This window comes from Lacerta agilis, chromosome 17 (genome assembly GCF_009819535.1).
Source record: "Lacerta agilis isolate rLacAgi1 chromosome 17, rLacAgi1.pri, whole genome shotgun sequence".
NCBI lineage: Eukaryota > Metazoa > Chordata > Lepidosauria > Squamata > Lacertidae > Lacerta > Lacerta agilis.
In genome coordinates this window covers 18315522-18336196 of record NC_046328.1, presented here as the reverse complement: position 1 = coordinate 18336196, position 20675 = coordinate 18315522, and the positions used below count along the sequence as shown (strand labels likewise).

The 20675-nt window shown below is 48.9% G+C and overlaps 1 pseudogene; it reads left to right on the top strand.

Annotated features, from left to right (window-relative positions):
- Positions 1-297: 297 nt before the first annotated feature.
- On the top strand, positions 298-7945 carry LOC117039091 (annotated as a pseudogene).
- Positions 7946-20675: the final 12730 nt, after the last annotated feature.

Here is a 20675-nt window from a genome sequence, read left to right as displayed (position 1 = left end):
TGGCACCCACGAAACACGAGGACCTCGAGGAACTTAATTCGAAGACCCGGGGGCAGGATGTGTTTCCTGTGGGAGACCGCACATTGAGAGACTCATTGAGGCTGGTCCACGGTGCTTCTTCTTTTTCTCCCCCCCCCCCTTCTCTTTTCTTTCCACCACGCAATGTCACACCCTGAAAGCAGAGTTTGGCTAATCAGCAAGCAGGGTGGGGTTGGGAGGAAGAATCAGCTTCCACCTTCATTGAGCCATTCGTGAAGGAAGCAGTGGCTGGCTCAACAACCCCGTGGCGGTCTGAGCATGGTGTGGAAGCCCCGGGTGATTGGCGTTTGTCTCGGTACGTGGTGAATCTCGCTCTCTCCTTCCTTTTGCCTGGGATGCTGGCCTCTTCTGTGTCTTTTAATTTTCCCTGCTCTTTTTCAAGTTCCTCTTTCCATTTGTGCCACTCAGTTCTAACAGTTTTTTGTTTGTTTGTTTGTTAACGAGGTGACAAGACAGAGCTAAAACAAAATAAAAAATAAAAATAAAAAAATTCCTTCCAGTAGCACCTTGTTCATTCGTTCAGTCGTGTCCGACTCTTCGTGACGATGCTATCGTGTGCATGCGCACTTCTTCAGATACCTCATACCAAGAAGAAACTTATTTGGTCTCTAAGGTGCTACTGGAAGGATTTTTTTTTAATTTTTAATTTTGTTTTGACTACGGCAGACCAACACGGCTACCTACCTGTAACAAGACAGAGCTAGGCAGATAAATGGAATGGCTGAAGTGCAGAGGGTTGTAGCCAAAGTTAGTCCTACACAGAGCAGACCTGCTGATATTAATGGGCCAAGGTGAGCCATATCCATTAATTTCAATGGGTCTACTCTGAGTAGGACTGGCATGGGATATGACCCACTGCATTGTTTCGTTCCCAGCATCTGGTATGCTCCTCTGCGTGTCGTGGCTGTTTACATCTAAGATGCTGGAAACAGAATCCATAGGGAACAAGTACTGTGCCCAGCTTTTGAAATACTTTGAGCTCCCTTCCCCAACCTGGTGCCCTCTAGATTTTTCGGACCACAACTCCCATCAGCCACAGCCAGGAATGCAGATATACATATGGAAGCTTAGTGGTTTCACATCCTTGATGTATTCTACAAGTGCCCAATCGGACAAATAGCAGCTTTCAGGTACAGAGAGAGGGATGTTCTGTATGCAGAGGTATTTAAAGCACATTTCTCCCACCCCCACAGAGAATCCTGAGAACTGTAGTTCTGGGAATTCTAGCTCTGCAAGGGTAAACTACAATGCCTGGGATTCTTTTGGGGCAGTCGTGTGCTTTAAATCTATGCCACTACTGTTTTTAATTGCCACTTTTGCTTCATTTGCAAGCGCAAATTATTCCAGTAGAACCATCAGTATGTGTGTTACATGTCTATTACATACATGTCTACACACACAAAAAGTGTGATGTAGTGGTTAGAGCATTGGACCGGGACCTGAAGCTCACTGGGTCCAACACTCACTCTCAGCCTAACCTACCTCACAGGGTTGTTGTTTGGATAAAATATGGAGAGGAGGAGAACAACCATGTACATAACCTTGATCTCCTCGGAGGAAAGGTGGAATATAAAAGGAATATATATATATACATACAGCACATACATGTAATATTTACATACATGCATGCATATAACATGCACCCACCAACACACCATGTAGTTATCTTGAGACCTCAACCCATTATTCCTTTGTGGAGAAATGTCAACCTGCTTTAGAAATATCTAATGACCCCCAGCAGTGGGCCAGTCAGAAACGCTTATGAAGTGGTTTTCAACCAGTGTGCCGTGGCACCCTAGGGAGCCTTGAATGATGGTCAGGAGTGCCGCGGGCAACACTAGCCTCTGTCCTTTATCTTCCCTCCCTCCTCTGATGCCCTCTCGTGTCCCCAAAGGCTTGCATGACTCTTCGTTCACGAATAATAATAGCTTAAGGGTCCCGGGCCTTAAAGAAGCCAGATTATCCTCCACCAGGGCCAGGGCCTTTTCAGTGATGGCTCCGACCTGGTGGAATGCTCTGTCCCACGAGACTAGGGCCCTGCACGACTTGGATCTCCTTCCGCAGGGCCTGTAGGACAGAGCTATTCCTCCTGGCCTTCAACTTAGCCAGATCTTTCTTCCTTTACCCTCCTCCTTTTTCTATGAAGAAACCCTACTGAGACCCCACATTAATTTTCTCCCCTGGTCTCCTTGCTGGCCCTTGCAGCAGGATTAATCTGGCCAGTTAGCCCTGGTGATGCCACATTTATGCTGTTTTTAAACTCGTTTTTAATCAATGTTTTAATGTTTGTTGTTAGCTGCCCTGAGCCCGGTTTTGATCGGGAAGGGCGGGGTATAAATAAAAAAAATATTATTATTATTATTATTTGCAGCAGCCCTGGCTACAAGCTCTCCAGGCAAATAGTGCCTCTGGGGCTGGTTGCCAAGAGCTGAGGCGGCCTCAGAGTGTAGCAGTGAAGAAGGGCCTTTTGCCCAATGCAACAAGAGTAAGCAAGCAAGTGGGTGAGCGAGGCCAGCCAGCCAGTCCACCAGCCCTTACTGTTGGGAATGGACAGACAAGTGGGAGACAGGTGCTGTGCTGGCTTTTCTTGCCCTTGCAAGGCCTACCTGGTTGCTGAGTGCCTGGTGCTGAAGGGGAGCCTTTCCGCCATGCAGGCCTGGCAGCACTCGCTGCTGCCACTGCCACCTGCCAGGGTAAGGTGCTGGCCTCATGTTCACCTTTGCCCAGTCTCCGTTGGGCCACTAAGGCTGGGGGCATCCTCTTTTACCAGGCCCCTGTGGGGCAGTGTGAGGAGGCGCCGCTCTTTGGGGCAGAGTGGGGGATTAGCTCAGTGGCGGCAGCGGCGGCAGCTGCCCAGAGGACTCCCAAGGAGAGGGGAGAAGAGAGGAGGCTGAGGGAACGCTCCATGGTGGGGGAGGGTGTTCGAAAAAGGTTGTGGGGCTGCAGGCTAGGGGTGACAAAACTGGGGTCCTGAGCCCCACAGGGGTGCCACAGAAAGAACGCAGTTGGTCAAGGGAGCCGTGGACTCAAAAAGGTTGAAAACCTCTGAGCCAGTGTGATGTAGTGGGTAAGAGTGGTAGACTTGTAATCTGGGGAACCGGGTTTGTGTCTCCACTCCTCCACATGCAGCTGCTGGGTGACCTTGGGCTAGTCACATTTCTCTGATGTCTCTCAGCCCCGCTCACCTCACAGAGTGTTTGTTGTGGGGGAGGAAGGGAAAGGAGAATGTTAACCGCTTTGAGACTTCTTCGGGTAGTGAAAAGCGGGATATCAAATCCACTCTTCTTTTTCTTCTTTTTGCGGATAAATTCAAAAGATTGCTTGGCTGCTGTTGTGCTCATGGAAGAATAGGGTTGTGTTCACTATTTTCCCCCACAAAATATTATGTGAATTATGTTCAGTATTTTTTTTCACAAAATAGTGGACATTTTTTTTTATTCAAAAGCTTTATGATGAAATGGTATTTTAATACGTGTTAAAATGTTTGTAAGAAAATATATAATTTAATTTTACCCCCCCCCCCCCGCTTGTCCACTATTTTTTGGAAGCAGATCTGGCAACCCTATGGAGGAACAATGCTTGGCTGATTATTTTTAATGGCAAAACTTTCAAATTTTTTGTGCAAAATGCATTTCTATATATCGCTGAATGGCTCCCAAGTCTGCTTGCCTTGGGACTTTGGAGACATCCGTCTTCCGGGGACCCTGCCTTTCTCACTTGCTCCTTGTCTTTATCTTCTCATCCAGTCGTGGTGACCCCACTCGTTCTCCTGGGCGTGACGCAGGTGAATTCCAGCTCCAGCTCCTGCCAACTGTGCTTTGCAGGTTCAGAGACCCTCCTCCAAACAAAGCGACTGGTTATGTCGATGAGAAGGCCTGCTCGGAAACTCTACATGTCCTATGTAAGTAAACTGGGATTTATTCACTAAGACATCCTACAAGGGGATCTAACAGAGCAATGCCTACTCGGAAGTAGGAGTGTAAGAAGGAATCACTTGCTACCCTACCCCTGTATTCCTCACATACAACTCTGTTTACATTCTGTTGCAGTCTGCCTTCTGCAAAAACGATGTTATCTGTCCCGCTGTAGCGGAATTACATAATTTAGATCTTTTGTGTGCTCAATTACATAGGATACACCTCTTTACTCTGACTTTCGACACTTGAGATGGATATTTTTAGAACCCACTTCATTTCTGGTGGTGTAAGCTGTTTTCGACATGCTGTTTTAATTGTTGGGCTTCAGGGTGAATTGCAGGCAATTAATATTATTGTTAATTATTATTTGATATACTGTAGTGGGTCATCTTCTAATTTTGCACAAAACACATTTCTGTATGCCATTGAACGACTCCAAGCTGTCTTCCATTGGCATAATAATAATAATAATAATAATAATAATAATAATGATAATAATATTGTCATAATGTTATTCCACCACATCAATTTCAGTGCCAACGAAACAATGCAAGTGTGTTGGTGGTGAGGAATGTAAACACATCTTGTTTGCGGACTGAAACCAACCTTAGCAATTTCCACTCCCTGTTTCCATCAGAATTTCCCCACACCCCTCTTCAGAAGCCAGTCCTATTGAATTCAGTGGGACTTACTCCCAGATAAACAGGGTTAGGACTGCAGTCCAAATCACAGTTCCCTTCAGATGTTCCTCACTTCCAGAAAAGCACCGGAAAGAAGCATTTCTCTGGCAACCAATAATACAGGTAGCTGGATCTTATTTCAACCCTGAGGACAGGATACTGGGTTGTAGTCAATGTTAGTCCCCCTCAGAGTAGACCCATTGAAATTAACAATAATGACAGACATAGATACATTGATTCCAGTGGTTTTGCTCCAAGTAGGACTAGCATCGGTTACAACCCACTGGAGGCAGCAGGACTGAACATACAAATCAGAGGAGAATGGATTAAGAGGAGCAAGAAGTCACTACTGTTGCACTCCAGTATGTGCCGCCTGAGGTGGTTGGCTCACTTTGCCTAAGGGTAGGGCTAGCCCTGCCATTTCTGTTCATCTGTATTCCCGCACAAAGCCAGTGTGGTGTAGTGGTTAAGAGCGGTAGACTCGTAATCTGGTGAACTGGGTTCACGTCCCCGCTCCTCCACATGCAGCTGCTGGGTGACCTTGGGCTAGTCACACTTCTTTGAAGTCTCTCAGCCCCACTCACCTCACAGAGTGTTTGTTGTGGGGGAGGAAGGGAAAGGAGAATGTTAGCCGCATTGAGACTCCTTCGGGTAGTGATAAAGCGGGATGTCAAATCCAAACTCCTCCTCTTCTTCTTCTTATACAACCCACACTTGTGCTCTGACACACATCTGGGGGACAATCAACAACCTGCCTCATGGCTAGCCTGACACAGAAGGCCACATTCTGTCACACCATAACAGGAAGTTGCTGTTCTATGACATACTTCCTACTGCGCTTCCTGTTTCCCTGCTGCTGTTGCTCATTCCAGCAACCCCAGTGGTAGAGAAATCCTGCCCTCTTCAGATTTTCTTTGCTTTGCCCTACATTTTGGCGATATCAGCTGTTTGAATCAGCGATGGCTGGCGCCCAGTGGGATTGGTGTAGGGAGGAAGACAGCACAGCCAACAGCAGGTGGCGACAGAGCCAACGACAGGCGGCGCCAACAAATTCTAGTTCCGTCCCCTACTGAGGGCTCAGCTATACAGCTGCAAATAAAACGTTTTACGTGTGTTTTGAGTGCAATATACAATGTGACACTAGATGGCGATGGTGAGCCGTACGGTAAATTCAATGTATTTTTTAAAACGCTTTTTAAAAATAGCATTTTCAGAACCGTTTTTATCTGTGTGTAGATTCCACCTGAGTCCTACAAGGGCAACCCTGAGACTAAGGCCACATTTACACCAGACATTCAAAGCATTATGAGACCACTCAGACAGACACAACTTCCCCCCCAGAGGATTCTGGGAACTGTAGTTTGTCAAGGGCAGGGCCAGCCGAAGACATTTTGCTGCTTAACAGAAAAAAGAAAATCTGCCACTGCTGCCTATATCTCTGCTGCCACCTCAGGTGACTGGAGGTGGCCCAGGAAAGCCCTGGCACATTGATGGTAGCGGGGGAGAGAAAAGGAGGCTGGAGGGGAGTTGGCCTTGCTCTTGCCAGGTGGCGGCAAATGACACACTCCTCTGAGGGAAGAGCAGCAGAAGAGGAGAAAACGAATATTTGGCAGGTGGCTACGGAGGCTCCTCAGATCTGCTGTACACCCAGCTGTTCCCAGCCTGCCACCTGAGGCAACTGCCTCAGCAGGGCTAATAGGTGGGCCGGCCAGCCTTGGTGAAGGATGATGAGAATTGCTGGGAGACCCATATTCCCTTCTCAGAGCTGCAATCCAGAGTGGTTTAACAATCAGTCCCTCTTCACAGGGAACTCTGGGAATTGTAGATCTGAGAGGGGGAGAGGGAGCTGCCTAACGACTCTCAGCACCCTTAGCAAACTACAAGTCCCAACCCCCTGGATTGGTTGCAAATAAGAAGGCAGACAGGTGGGTGCTGGCTGAGGGCAGACTGAAGTTGAGATGGTAAGCACCCTATTTGCCCTAATAGAACCACAGAATTATAGAATAGGAAGGCAACATGAGGGTAACCTAGTCTAATCCCTTGCAATGGAGGAATCTTTTGTTCAATGTAGGGCTCGAACCCACGACCCTGAGATTAAGGGTCTCACGCTCTACCGGCCGAGTGATCCACAGGGCTAGACCAGCCTCTGTTGGTTTGAATTAAAAGACATATGCCAAAAATGACTTTTTGAACTTTCTTTTTTTGAGTGTTATAAACAAAAGCATGTAGGCACCGAAAAAGCAGGTAACTAACGAAGAAAAAGCAACGCAGAGTTGCAGAATGAACTATAACAGCAGCAAACCTGTGCGCCAAATTACAATAATACTTCACTGAATATCAGGTGGGCAGGACCGGTGCTAGGGTTTCTTGCGCCCTAGGCAGACCACCTTCTGGCGCCCCCCGCCGCCCGCGTCCCGCCAAAGCCTGCGGAGAAGCTGCTGCTAGCCCCCCCCCCCGCCCCCCCGCCCAAGCCTGGCCAGTTCCCCCTCCATTTTGGCGCCCTAGGCAATTGCCTAGTTCACCTTAATGGACGCGTCGGCCCTGCAGGTGGGATTTAAATACCCCCACCGTAGTGATGAACAGGAAGCCAGAGGGATATGGGAAGATAATATATTCAAAGAAGGGAAGCCAGTCTTCATCAATATGCCAATACAGTAATTGACATGCCTCTGATTTTGTCTCTAGTTGACCCATATGGGCTTGATGCAAGATGCGGACCAGCTTTGCAGCATGACGCCAGTTCCCTGGTTCCCAGATAGCAATATCGCTAGGAAACCACAGAATCATATGCTGCAGGAACTGTACAGAATAGCACTCTGTTTGAAAGATTCCCTCTTGCTCATCCGAGAGCAGCAAAGCAGCCTGAATGGTCCCCGCGAGGCATTGCACGGCCTATTGGAAAAAGCCCAGCAACAAGTGAGCGGCCTGGTCACCAACACTCGGTGCACCCTCTGCCTGCAGGGCCTGACTCTGCCCGCCATCACCCTCCCAGCTAGACCCACGGGCCCTTCAGCCTTCCAGCAAAAGATTGACGGCTGCCGGGTGCTCCGGAACTACTCCAAGCTCATTGGCGATTTGGCAAAGGCCTTCAGAAAGCACCTTGCTAAAGGGAAAGGGGCGGAGCGTCAGAAAAAGAGAAACAGGACTAAGCCGGCTGCAGCTTTCTGACTGACTCATCAAAAGCGTGTTGTTTTCAAAAAGGAAAAGAAACATGGAATTTCATCAGCCTCTCCGAAAGACAATAATAACTCAGAAGGCATCTGCGTGCAAGACCAGCCCAAATGCAGAAGCGGTGCCCTCAAGGCATGAAGAGGCCTTCGGGTGTCATGTTTCAAAACACAGATTACGGTCCTTTGTTGCTGACTTAGGGACACCGTGGACTGCCTTATAGCGGAGGCCACCTAGCTCAGTTTTGTCTACCTTGACTGCCAGCACCTCTGCAGTGTCTCGGGCTAGGTCTCTTGCTCTCTCCCAACACTACCTGAAGATGGTGGGGACTGAACCTGGGGTCCTCTCCATGCGGGGCAGATGCTCTAACCACTGAGCTAGGGTGCTTGTTCTCCAGTCTTGCCTCCCAGCTTTTATTTCCTGTCTCCAGGCTCAGTGCAGTATAGGCTGTTGCCAGGCCTGAGACCCAGAATTCAAGAAGAGTGGGACAGAAGGCAGCATTAAGAAGAGGAACGATATAGGGGCAGAGATTCACTGCCTTTTCCTCAACTGGCACTTTGCACAAAGGGGCCTCCTATATTTTCCGCTGAGGAAACTTGTGTGTTGCCGACACAGAATGTACTTTGCACATGGACAGGAACACTTTTCTCTCGGTTGGTTTGCTACACTTTGAAACTATATCATCTATACACATGGGGAGCAGGCCTTTGTTCGGGGTGGGCAGAACCTCAGATTTGTATTGATTTGTATTGGTTATGGGGGGCGGAGGCTGCCCCCCCTTGGCTACGCCCATGTCTATACAACATACAATGTAGGGAGTGAGTTAAGATTGCACAAATTATAAAGGGGGGGGGGGAGAGACCAGAGTTTGAAGGGCTGTTGCTGTTTTGATTGCAGCAATAGATCCTTGGGAAAGATCCACTTCAGAGGTTACTGCAGGGCATCAGCAGAGGCCAGCTGAGGATGGCTATCCATCATAGCCCAGTGATTTTCCCGCAGTGATTCAATATCCCCTACCTGACTAAATCGCTGCATGTTGCAGAATGAGCAGAAGCCCCACAGCCGCCGGCATGTGATTTTGACAGGCAAATGCTCTTCCCTTTGCTAGGCAGAAGTTGTTTGTGTGATCTAAAGAGGGGTGAGCGGGAATCATCCATTCACCTGTTTACTTCCAACCCAAGTGGCTTTCCCATGGGAACGAAGCGGCAGCTAGTCGTAGAACCATAGGAAACTGTAGAGCTGGAAGAGGACCCCAAGGATGATCCGGTCCAACCCTCTGCAATGCATAAGAGAGAAAGGAAAGGGGCTACATTTGCCCCTCGCAAACAAAAAAAGGCTGGTAAACCCACGGTTGCAGGTGACACATGTGCCCTCTTTGGACCATGTCTCAGGCTGCAGTCAACTTGCCTACTCCTATTGGAAAACCATCACTGGAAGCCGCAGAAAACCAAGCCAGCTTTCATTTGCACGGTTCCTCCTCTTCAACTGCATAACTCCACCCCTGGGTTCTATTTTCCCGGTAGGTCACTGGGTGACGATGGAATCTACACCTTTCAGGGGGGAGATGATGCTGGGAGTTCCCTGCGGCATATTTAGATTAGTGGCCCTTTCCCAGTGTAGAGCCACTGCCTGGGGGTGGGATAGTTTTCCCGCAGTAAGCCTCAATGAGCCAGTCTTGCCTGCAGCAAATTACCTGTAGCCACGGCTTACTCAGGGTGACACCCCGATGAGGAATGTTTGCCGCGCTTGGGAATTTTCAGGTCTAAGAGAAGGCAAGTTGGAGGTGACATAATAGACCGGGGGTCCCCAAACTAAGGCCCGGGGGCCAGATGTGGCCCAATCGCCTTCTAAATCCAGCCTGTGTACAGTCCGGGAATCAGTGTGTTTTTACATGAGTAGAATGTGTCCTTTTATTTAAAATGCATTTCTGGGTTATTTGTGGGGCCTGCCTGGTGTTTTTACATGAGTAGAATGTGTGCTTTTATTTAAAATGCATCTCTGGGCATAGGAATTCATTCAAAAAAAATTTTCAAAATATAGTCTGGCACCCCACAAGGTCTGAGGGATAGTGGACCGGCCCCCTGCTGAAAAAGTTTGCTGACCCCTGCGAGAAAGTGGACAGAGAAAATAAGTATTTTCCCTGGCCTCATAATGCTAGAACTCATGGACAACATGAGTGAAGCTTAGTGTTGGGGGATTCAGGACAGATAAAAGACAAGACTAATTCAGGCAGCACATAGTTTAAGCTGCGGAACTCTCTGCCACATGAGGCAGTGATGGCCAGCAACTTGGTTGGCTTTAAAAGAGGATTGGACAAATGCATGAAGGATAAAGATATTGTGGCTGACCACAGATGATCCTAGGGACGCGGGTGGCGCTGTGGTCTAAACCACTGAGCCTAGGGCTTGCCGATTGGAAGGTCGGTGGTTCGAATCCCCGCGACGGGGTGAGCTCCCGTTGCTCGGTCCCAGCTCCTGCCAACCTAGCAGTTCGAAAGCACGTCAAAGTGCAAGTAGATAAATAGGTACCGCTCCAGCGGGAAGGTAAACGGCGTTTCCGTGCGCTGCTCTGGTTTCGTCAGAAGCAGCTTAGTCATGCTGGCCACATGACCCGGAAGCTGCACGCTGGCTCGCTTGGCCAATAAAGTGAGATGAGCGCTGCAACCCCAGAATCATCTGCGACTGCACCTAACGGTCAGGGGTCCCTTTACCTTCAGCTTTATAGATGATCCTGTGCTCTGCTTCCACAGTGGGAGGCAGTAATGCTTCTGAATACCAGTTGCTGGAAGCCACAGAAAAGGAGAGTGCTCAGGACCTACTTACCTGCTTCCCAAAGGCATTTTTGAGGCCACTGTGGCTACAGGAGCCTGGAACAAATGGGCCTCATCCAGCAGCCTCTTATGTTCTTACGTAGTGCCTCCCAGGAGCTATGCACAGGGATGACGTCCATAAATAAGTACAAATCTACAGCTAAGCTGCTATAGAACAGAGATTTTAACACCCTAAGTTTTTTGGGGTGGGGTGGGGTGGGGGAAGGACAGCTGCACTGTCATAGAAAATCTTTCAGAAATGTCACCGGCACACCTGAGTTCTTCTGCAGGCAATTGGACATGGAGAGGGTTTACTGAAGATACTTACAATGCACATATTTTTAAATTAATATGATACTGGGTTGCCTCCAAGGCTAGAGGGGACCCACTGATATCAGTGGAGGTAAGATATAGTCATGTTCATTAACTTAAATGCGTCTCCTTTGAGGAACACTGCCTTCGGAGACAACACACTGCCTTTTAACTTTCAGACTTTCAGCAGCCAATGTGCAGTATATAGAATTCTTTCTATTTCTGATGTTAAAGTTCTATTATTTATTGAAACGTCACTGATTTTTTATTTTTAGGAGAGCACCTTTGCATTGGGAAAGCCTATTTAAAACGTCGCAGTCAATATTTATATAACATGTACATATTTGTAAAAGTTAACTTAATAACAGATTGCTGTCCTGCAGATGGGACTTGTTTTCTCAGGTTTATTTATTCTTCCAGAGTGAATGACGTATATTTGTATAAGTAAAAGCATTCAGCCTCGGTTGTATGAATGTGACTTTGTGGAATAATAATGTTCCACCTGCACTGACCTATTTTCTGATATTTTGTATTTTCATAAAATAAATAATCTTATGATTTGCCATTGTACATTCAGTTTCACTTATTGAGTTACCCACCTTTGAGGTCAGGTGGAATATAACTATTCTAAATAAGCAAGCAAATAATTGTCTTTTTTTTTTTAAGCAACTTCAGTGATGGCTCCATATTTACAGCCCAAGACCCAATGTCAAAGAACTGGCTGTTAGTTTTCAACTGAAATGTGCAATTCAGATAATGTGAAATATAGAGTTAAATAAAATTATGCAGAGCATGTAGGGAGTGGGCAGAGAAAACATTTTTCTCCCTCTCTCGTAATACTGGAGCTTGTGGGCCTTCCAAGAAGCTGAATGCTGGAAGGTTCAGAACAGATTATCGAAAGGACTTCTTCACAGAATGCATAGATAAATAGTGGAACTCACTCCCGTAAGGGGGCAGTAATGGCCACCAACTTGGGTGATTTTGAAAGACAAATTCATGGAGGAGAATCATAGAGTTGGTAGGGACCTTATGGATCATCTCATCCACCCCCCTGCAATTCAGGAATCGTTTGCCCAACATGGGGCTCGAACCCATGACCCTGAGATTAAGAGTCTCATTCTCTACCCACTGAGACAAGAGGACCACCAATGGCCACTAGCAATGCCCTGCCTTTACAGTCACAGAGAGAGTATTGCTTGCAGGATGCCTCAGGAGGGGGGAGTGCTCATGGTCTCAGATCCTGCTTGTGGGTTTCCAGCAGGCATCTGGTTGGCCACTGGGAGAACAGGTTACTTAGAGTAGATGGGCCATTGGCCTGATCCAGGAGAGCTCATCTTTATGTTCTTGGAGTTACATGGCTGCTGCTGTGTGTGTGTGTGTGTGTGTGTTGGCAGGAGCTGGGACCCAGCCACCCACGTCCCTACACACACACACACACACACACACACACACACGGTTCAGTATGGGACACGGGTGGTGCTGTGGTGTAAACCACTGAGCCTAGGGCTTGCCATCAGAAGGTCGGCGGTTCAAATCCCCACGAGGGGGTGAGCTCCCGTTGCTCTGTCCCAGCTCTTAACAACCTAGCAGTTCAAAAGCAGACCAGTGCAAGTAGATAAATAGGTACTGCTGTGGCCGGAAGGTAAATAGTGTTTCCGTGCGCTCTGGTTTCCATCACGGTGTCCCATTGCACCAGAAGCGGTTTAGTCATGCTGGCCACAAGACACGGAAAGCTGTCTGCAGACAAACACCAGCTCCCTCGGCCTGAAAGCAAGATGAGCGCCACAACCTCATAGTCACCTTTGACTGGACTTAACCATCCAGGGGTCATTTACCTTTTTTACAGTTCAGTATTCTCAACTCTGATCAGCAGCAGCTCTCTTAAGGTTTCAAAGAGGTGTCTCTCCCAGGCTTACACAGAGATGATGGGGATTGAACCTGGGACCTGATACATGCTAGGCAGATAGTCTACCAATGAGCCACAGCCCTTCCCTTAAGATACAGGGACATAGGAAGCTGCCTGATTCCAAGCCAAGTTAGGTGATTCATCTAGCTTAGCAGCATCATACAATGACTGGCAGCAGCACTCCGGGGTTTCAGGGAGGGGGGTCTCTCCCAGCCCTACCTCAAGATGCTGTGAACTGAACCCACGGGGGACTTGTGGGGAAAGATGCAGAGAGGTGAGGAAGCGCAGGACAGCTCCAGCTCTTTGCATGCAGAAGATCCCAGGTTCATTTCCAGCTTTGGGCTGAGAAACCCTGGAGAGGCGACTGCCAGTCAGTGCAGACAACATTGAGCTAGATGAACCAATGGTCTGATTCAGTAGAAGCATAGGAGCCAACTCCTAGGGGCTGTGGGGACTTCGACCCCCCCACAATGAAATATTTCAGGGGGCTGGGCCCCCACAAAGTTGATGGGCATTCCCCTTCAAATGGTGTGTGTGCCCTTCGTCATGTGATCACTTATGCAGGGCCGGGCTTACCTGGGCCCCCACAATATTTTATTCAGGTTGGCACCCCTGCACATTAGAAGGCAGCTGCCTATCTTCCCTAGTTTGGTAATCATTCGAATTCTGCATATATTTGCATACAAAGGGGGAGAACATACACCATAGACCCGTAGTTTCCAGATGATGTAGGTTTGAGTCATAAGAGGCAAAACACAATTTTGATGCGTTTATATCCACTGGGCAGGTCACGGGGAGGTTGGGAGGAGGAAGGACATTTTTAATTGCTCAAATGGTTTTTAATCAATTAAAACCTAGTCCGTTTAGTGCAGTGGTGTCCAAACTTTTTTCAAAGAGGGCCAGATTTGATGAAGTGAAGGGCCGTGAGAGCCGACCAAAGTTGTTGACCTTTTTTAAGGATTGAAGTTGTTCAGCTGTTCAGCTTTTTGGGGGGTTGAAGTTGTTGAGGTGTTTTTTTTAGGATTTTACCCCAGAAAATAAACTGCAACAGGGGCCAGATTAAACTGACCGGTGGGCCCCTGAAATGGACTTTGGTCATGCCTGGTTTAGTGGCTGCTGTGGAATCCCTATTACAAAAATTGGCGAGTGGTAACTGAAAATTCTAAGTGTTAAAGAGAAACTTAAGAAGCATTTCAATTAAAAATGTTTTTTTTTTCCTTTTGCAATTAAAATTCACTGACGAATTCAATGACCATTTCCTGACTGATCAATTCACTGACCATTAAAAATCACTCACCATTTTATTTGATCAAAAGCTTTGGAATCTAATGAAGTCTAATCAATTCATTAATGTTTAGCTCTGTTTTGGTTAATGCGGGAAATTAGCACAGAGGGTAGCTCAGTCGGGAGAGCATGAGTCTCTTAATCCCAGGGTCGTGGGTTCGAGCCCCACATTGGGTGAAATATTCCTGCATTTCAGGGGGTTGGACATAGATGTTCCTTTCCAACTCTATGATTCTATGATCAGCCAAGGACATAGGAATGGCTGAAACGCTGTGTGAATGTGGGTTGTACATTGGCTACCATTTTAATAGGTGAAATGGTCCTGAGTTTCCCTATATATTTCACTGATTCCTCATTCTGTGACCGCTGGAGATTTTACTCATCGAATACTCTCACTTCTGAGATTTCATGTCATGCATTGCCCACACACTCTCAACCACCTCTTGCACTTACTCATAAGGACTAGAAACTTGCATTTTTAAAAAGAAAACAGTTCAGTTTGCAGGAAACTGAATTATGTGGCCAGTCGCACATTCTGGATTTTCTCTGCAACTTGTATAGAATAATAGCACAACCATGTTGATGAGTAACCACGAGAGGAACTGGAGCCTGCAGCAAGACCCCTGAACCTGCTCAAATTGATATATAAACATATATCTCCCATCTCCCACCTCCCATTTGACAAGCAGGAGCCTAGAAGGTGGAATGCAGGTGTGAAGGCAACCCACCCATCTTGTGCAATGCTCTGTGGATAGAGAGCACTCACACACTGATGTGCTTTTTAAGTCCTGGTCCAGTGGATGCTATGCACATTTAAGCAGCCACGTTCATGAAGCTCTTCATTGGATCAAGGCAAAAGCTTCTCATAGTTTCAACAATTCAGTGATAACTTGCAGGTTCGTTTCTATGGGGGTCATTGTGCCGGTATTAAAACACTATGTGGCTTGGGCCCACGCTAGCTGAAAGATTGTTGTTGTTCAGTCGTTCAGTCGTGTCCGACTCTTTGTGACCCCATGGACCAGAGCACGCCAGGCACCCCTATCCTTCACTGCCTCCCGCAGTTTGGCCAAACTCATGTTAGTAGCTTCGAGAACACTGTCCAACCATCTCATCCTCTGTCATCCCCTTCTCCTTGTGCCCTCCATCTTTCCCAACATCAGGGCCTTTTCTAGGGAGTCTTCTCTTCTGATGAGGTGGCCAAAGTACTGGAGCCTCAACTTCAGGATCTGTCCTTCTAGTGAGCACTCAGGGCCGATTTCCTTGAGAATGGATAGGTTTGATCTTCTTGCAGTCCATGGGACTCTCAAGAGTCTCCTCCAGCACCATAATTCAAAAGCATCAATTCTACGGCGATCAGCCTTCTTGATGGTCCAGCTCTCACCTGGAGGAGGAACTGGCAACCCACTCCAGTATCCCTGCCAAGAAAACTCCATGGACAAAGACAACAGCTGAAAGATTATATCTCCCTATATCAGTCTTTCCCAGACTTTGGTCTCCAGGTGTTTTTGGACTACAGCTCCCATCATCATGGGCCTTGCGAGGGGCGGCAGTGGGGGCGGTCCGCCCCAGGTTCCAGGGGAGGGGGGGTGACACTTGGGCCAGCTCTGCCCCGCCGGCAGGCCCCGAGCAAGTCGCTCCGCCCCATGGCCCATCCAGGGTCCGCCCGCCAGCGCCGCTATGGGGCTGCCCCGCGCGATCGGTGGCTCATGGGGCTGCCCCATCTGTGCTGCTTTAAAGCAGCAGGGGCGGGGAAGCCCCAGGAGCCGGTGCTTGCTCGGCGGGTTGCTGCTGGAGCAGCAGCGCCGGCAGGATGGACTCTCAGCCGGCGCTGCTCCAGACTGGAATGGACAGTCTCCAGACTGGAATGGACAGTGACATCACGACGCATGCATCAGGACGCCCCGCCCCCAGGGGGGTGCCTCCGCACGGCAACGCCGCCCCAGACACCCAAGAGGCTTCCTACGCCTCTGCCCATCATCCCTAGTTAGCAGGACCTATGGCCAGGGTTGGTAGGAATTGTAGTTCAAAAACAGCTGGAGACCCAGGTTTGGGAAACATTGCCCTATAGTCAGGGGCGTCGCAAGGGGGGGGCAGGGGGGCGGGCCGCCCCTAGGTCAAGGGGAGGGGGGCGACACTTTGGCCGCCCCCTGGTACCCCGCCCCGCCGGGCGGACCCGAATAGGGGGCATGTCGCCTTTTCCCCGTTCCAGAGGCTATTTTTCGGCGGGGGAGGGGCTGACCAGCGAGGAGGGGGTGTCACGCTTGTCACCCCCTCCTAGCTGACCACCCCCCTGCCCAAAAAAACCCGCTGGGGGGGCGAGGAAAGGAAGCAGAACAGGCGCACATTCAAGCGCTTGCTCTGCTGCTTTTTGCCCTTTCCGCCGCTTTTTTCGGCTGGGGGGGGCCGACCAGCGAGGAGGGGGTGTCACGCTTGTCACCCCTTCCTAGCTGACCACCCCCCCGCCCAAAAAAACCGCTGGGGGGGGCGAGGAAAGGGGGAAATTCGCCCTTTCTGCATACACGTGCACCGTGACGTCATGATGACGTCACGGCGCACGCGTCGTGCCCCTCCCCCAGGGGGGTGCCTCTGCGCTGCCGCCGCCCCCAGCAGCGCAGAGGCTAGCTACGCCACTGCCTATAGTAACCTGCCCGACAAAGGTCCGTATAGTTAAAGCTATGGTTTTCCCAGTAGTAATGTACGGAAGTGAGAGCTGGACCATAAAGAAGGCTGATCGCTGAAGAATGGATGCTTTTGAATTATGGTGCTGGAGGAGACTCTTGAGAGTCCCATGGACTGCAAGAAGATCAAACCTATCCATTCTCAAAGAAATCAGCCCTGAGTGCTCACTAGAAGGACAGATCCTGAAGTTGAGGCTCCAGTACTTTGGCCACCTCATGAGAAGAGAAGACTCCCTGGAAAAGACCCTGGTGTTGGGAAAGATGGAGGGCACAAGGAGAAGGGGACGACAGAGGATGAGATGGTTGGACAGTGTTCTCGAAGCGACTAGCATGAGTTTGGCCAAACTGCAAGAGGCAGTGAAGGATAGGCGTGCCTGGCGTGCTATGGTCCATGGGGTCACGAAGAGTCGGACATGACTGAACGACTGAACAACAACACAACAACCTGCCCAGGTGCTACAATCCATGGGTGGGCCTATTCGCTCAGTCTCCTAGGCATCAGAGGTGCAACTGATGGCAGCCGAGAGCCTTTTCTGTGGCTGCTCCCAGATTGTGGAGTTCCCTCCCAAGGGTGGTTAGACTGGCTCCCTCTCAGGTTCAGATCTTGCTGCTGGGCTTCCCATTGGGGCATCTGGTTAGCCACTGCGAGAACGAGGACGCTGGACTAGATGGGCCATGGACCTGATCCGGAAGCCTCGTGTTCTTATAACCTCAATTTTCCATTATGTTCGGAAACTTTAGGTGGCCGCGTCACCATCTCCATCTGGTTTAAGCTCTCTCAAACGAGATTTGCCTCTGTTTCACAACTGCATTTGCAGAAATGCCTCCCTCCCTGATTTCCAAACCTCATCCGGTAACTTGCAGCAAAGGGAGGTGAGAGGTGAGCTTCGCTCCTCTTGAGGAATGCCTGCAGCAGTGGCGGAAATGGTTGCCAGATCCTTGGGGTGATCGGAGATCCAGCTGGACGCCTCTAACAGGCCCGTCACTTACAGGTATGTTGCGTGCAGCAATGGTTTGCCCCATCTGAGGATGACATGGAGAATGACGCTTTCTATGGCTCCTGGCCATAATGGCTATGTTCTCCCTCCACTGTTGGAGACAGTATGCTCCCGAGAGCCTGCGAATCACAAAGAGGGAGAGCACTCTGATCTTGTTACTGGGCTTCCTATTGGGACACCTGGCTGGCCACTTTGAGAACAGGATGCTGGACCAGATGGGCTACTGGCCTGATCCAGCAGGTGGTTCTTCTGTTCTTCTGTCAGGAACTAGGAAAAGTTCAGAGAGGGATAGAGAAAGAGAACTGAAAGGTACACCCTTTACGGAGGGTGGTGTGGCAGTAGGAAGCATACCCTCCAACATTTCCCCAATAAAAATAGGGATGTCCCATTCCATAATGATAATTTTAACTATTTATACCCACCCATCTTACTAGGTTGCCCCAGACACTTTGGGCAGCTTCCAGCAAAAATAAAAACATAATAAAACATTAAACACTTTATAGAAGAAACCCTTCCCTATACAGGGAACATTAAACATTAAACACTTTATAGAAGAAACCCTTCAGACGGCTTGGGGGTCGGATAACTCCATACCCTCCAACATTTCTCTAATGAAAATAGGGACGTCCTAAAGAAAAGCGGGACATTCCAGGATCAAATCAGAAACCGGGATGGCCGCTGTAAATCAGGGATGTCCCTGGAAAATGGGGACACTTGGAGGGTCTGAGAAAGTGATCTAAAGTGACTTACAAACAACCAATTAAAACCCCCAAAAGCTTTTTGATCTGTTTTATATTTGTTTTACGGTTCTCTTTTGTAGGATGTCTTGAAAATCTAGATTAATAAAATAATGTTCATACAGTTGTACCTTGGTTGACAAACACCTTAGCAGTCGAACGTTTTGGGTCCCGAACGCTGGAAACACTTTTTAGACATGCATCATTTTGCAACTCATGTAATTCAGTTTTACTAGCAAACCGGAGGTTAAATTAACCCCTTTCCAGCCCTGGAAGGAAGACAGGGAGCGTTTGTGCAACACACCTACACACTGCAGCCAACATATTAAAGTGACGCGACAAACAGTTTGGAAAGCTCTGTCCTATAGTATGAGGAAAAAAGAGTTTGAGGTCTGTCTTCTTCAGGGTACGGTAGAAAAAGAAAACCACAAAAGATTTCTGACTAGGCCCTTGAATTCCTTTTGGATTACAGTAGTACCTTGGTTCTTGAACTTAATCCGTTCCAGGAGTCCGTTCGACTCCCAAAACTGTTCGAAAACCAAGGTGCGGCTTCCGATTGACAGCAGGAGCTTCCTGCACTCAAGCGGAAGTCGTGTCGGACATTCGGCTTCCCAAAAATGTTCGCAAACCGGGACACCTACTTCCAGGTTTGCGGCGTTTCGGAAGCCGATTTGTTTGACAACTAAGCCGTTCAAGAACCAAGGTATTATGGTTTCTTACCTGACCTTCGTCATGAGGTCCCGGGGTGTGTTACAAAAATTTAGAAACACAAGATTAAAATCGGATAAAACAAATTTTCCAGCACACCCTATGGAAACAGTTCCTGGGAATCTGAAAATTCAGGACCACTGGTAGAGGAAGAGGGGGGGAGGGGGAGCACACCGCCCCTGGCAGCTGGGCACAGGTAGTGCGCCACGCCCCCAGGACGTGCGCCACGCCCCTGTGGGTGGTGCGCCATGTCCCCGGGATGCGTGCCAGCCACACCCCTGCCTGCTCTCCACACACACCCCAGTGCTGGAGACTAAGAAAATTGGAAGAGCCCTGCTGAATGTATCTAGTATCTAGTCCACCTCACAGTGGCCAAACAGGTGTCCCTGCAGACTGTCTCCAACAGTGGAGGTAGAATACAGCCACTGGCCTGCTGTAATCATAGAATCATGATTCCAACCATAGAGTTGGAAGGGACCACAAGGGTCATCTAGTCCAACCCCCTGAAAATGCAGGAATCTTTCTCCCAACGTGGGGCTCGAACCCACAGCACTGGACATTAGGAGTCTCATGCTTTACTGACTGAGCTATCCCTATGGGGTTGCAATGGTGCAAGGTGAACGAAAGCCTCATGGAGTCCAAAAAAACCCTGAGGCATCCACTGTCTGGTCATGAGATCAAAGACAGTCAGTCGTTCCCCTCTCACCGGACCGGCCTCTGGGCACAGCCCAGGATGGAGAGCAAGAATCAGCTGGATCAGTGAGTCAGTCTCTCTTTGAGGGCTTTGCTCTTTGAGGGAAGGCAAGTGGATCTGAGCTCCTTTCCCCCCTTCTACCCCAGTTCGGTACAATACAGCGGACGGCCTAACCAATGGATTACCCATAGATGAGGCTTGTGGCGGCCCCGAAAGGTGGATTCTCAAGAAGGTCTGGGAAAGATAAAAGAGGGTTTTCTCTAAGAGAAGGAGATCTTCCGACATCTTGCTTTGAAGTGACTCAAATTACACTTCCCGCTTCAACTGAGTGTGAATCCGAGTGCCGTCTGACGTCTCCTCTGTTTCGCTGCCGATCTGAGCTCCATCCAAAGAGAACATTGGAGATCAGAGACAGCGAGCAAGGTAATGTTTTGAGGCTATCCAGCAAGGCACTGAATGGTGTTGTCTGTACAAAATAGCTCAGTTGTTGCTGCTGTGTTTGGGGCGCAAGCTATGAAAGATACTGAACAGCTGAAGTGAGAGCTTTTGCTAGACTTACATTTTTGTTGGCAGTGGGGTTAAGAATGTGCACTAGGCAGAAGTCCCTGCCACAGATCAGGAACTCCTTGCCACTGGAAGGCTCGCATGCTCTTGTTGTAGGAAGACAGGGAAATTTGAGTTAAGGGCACCTAGGCACTTTTTCAAGGCACCCAGTCCCAGAGGCAGGCGTGGGAACTTCTCCCGA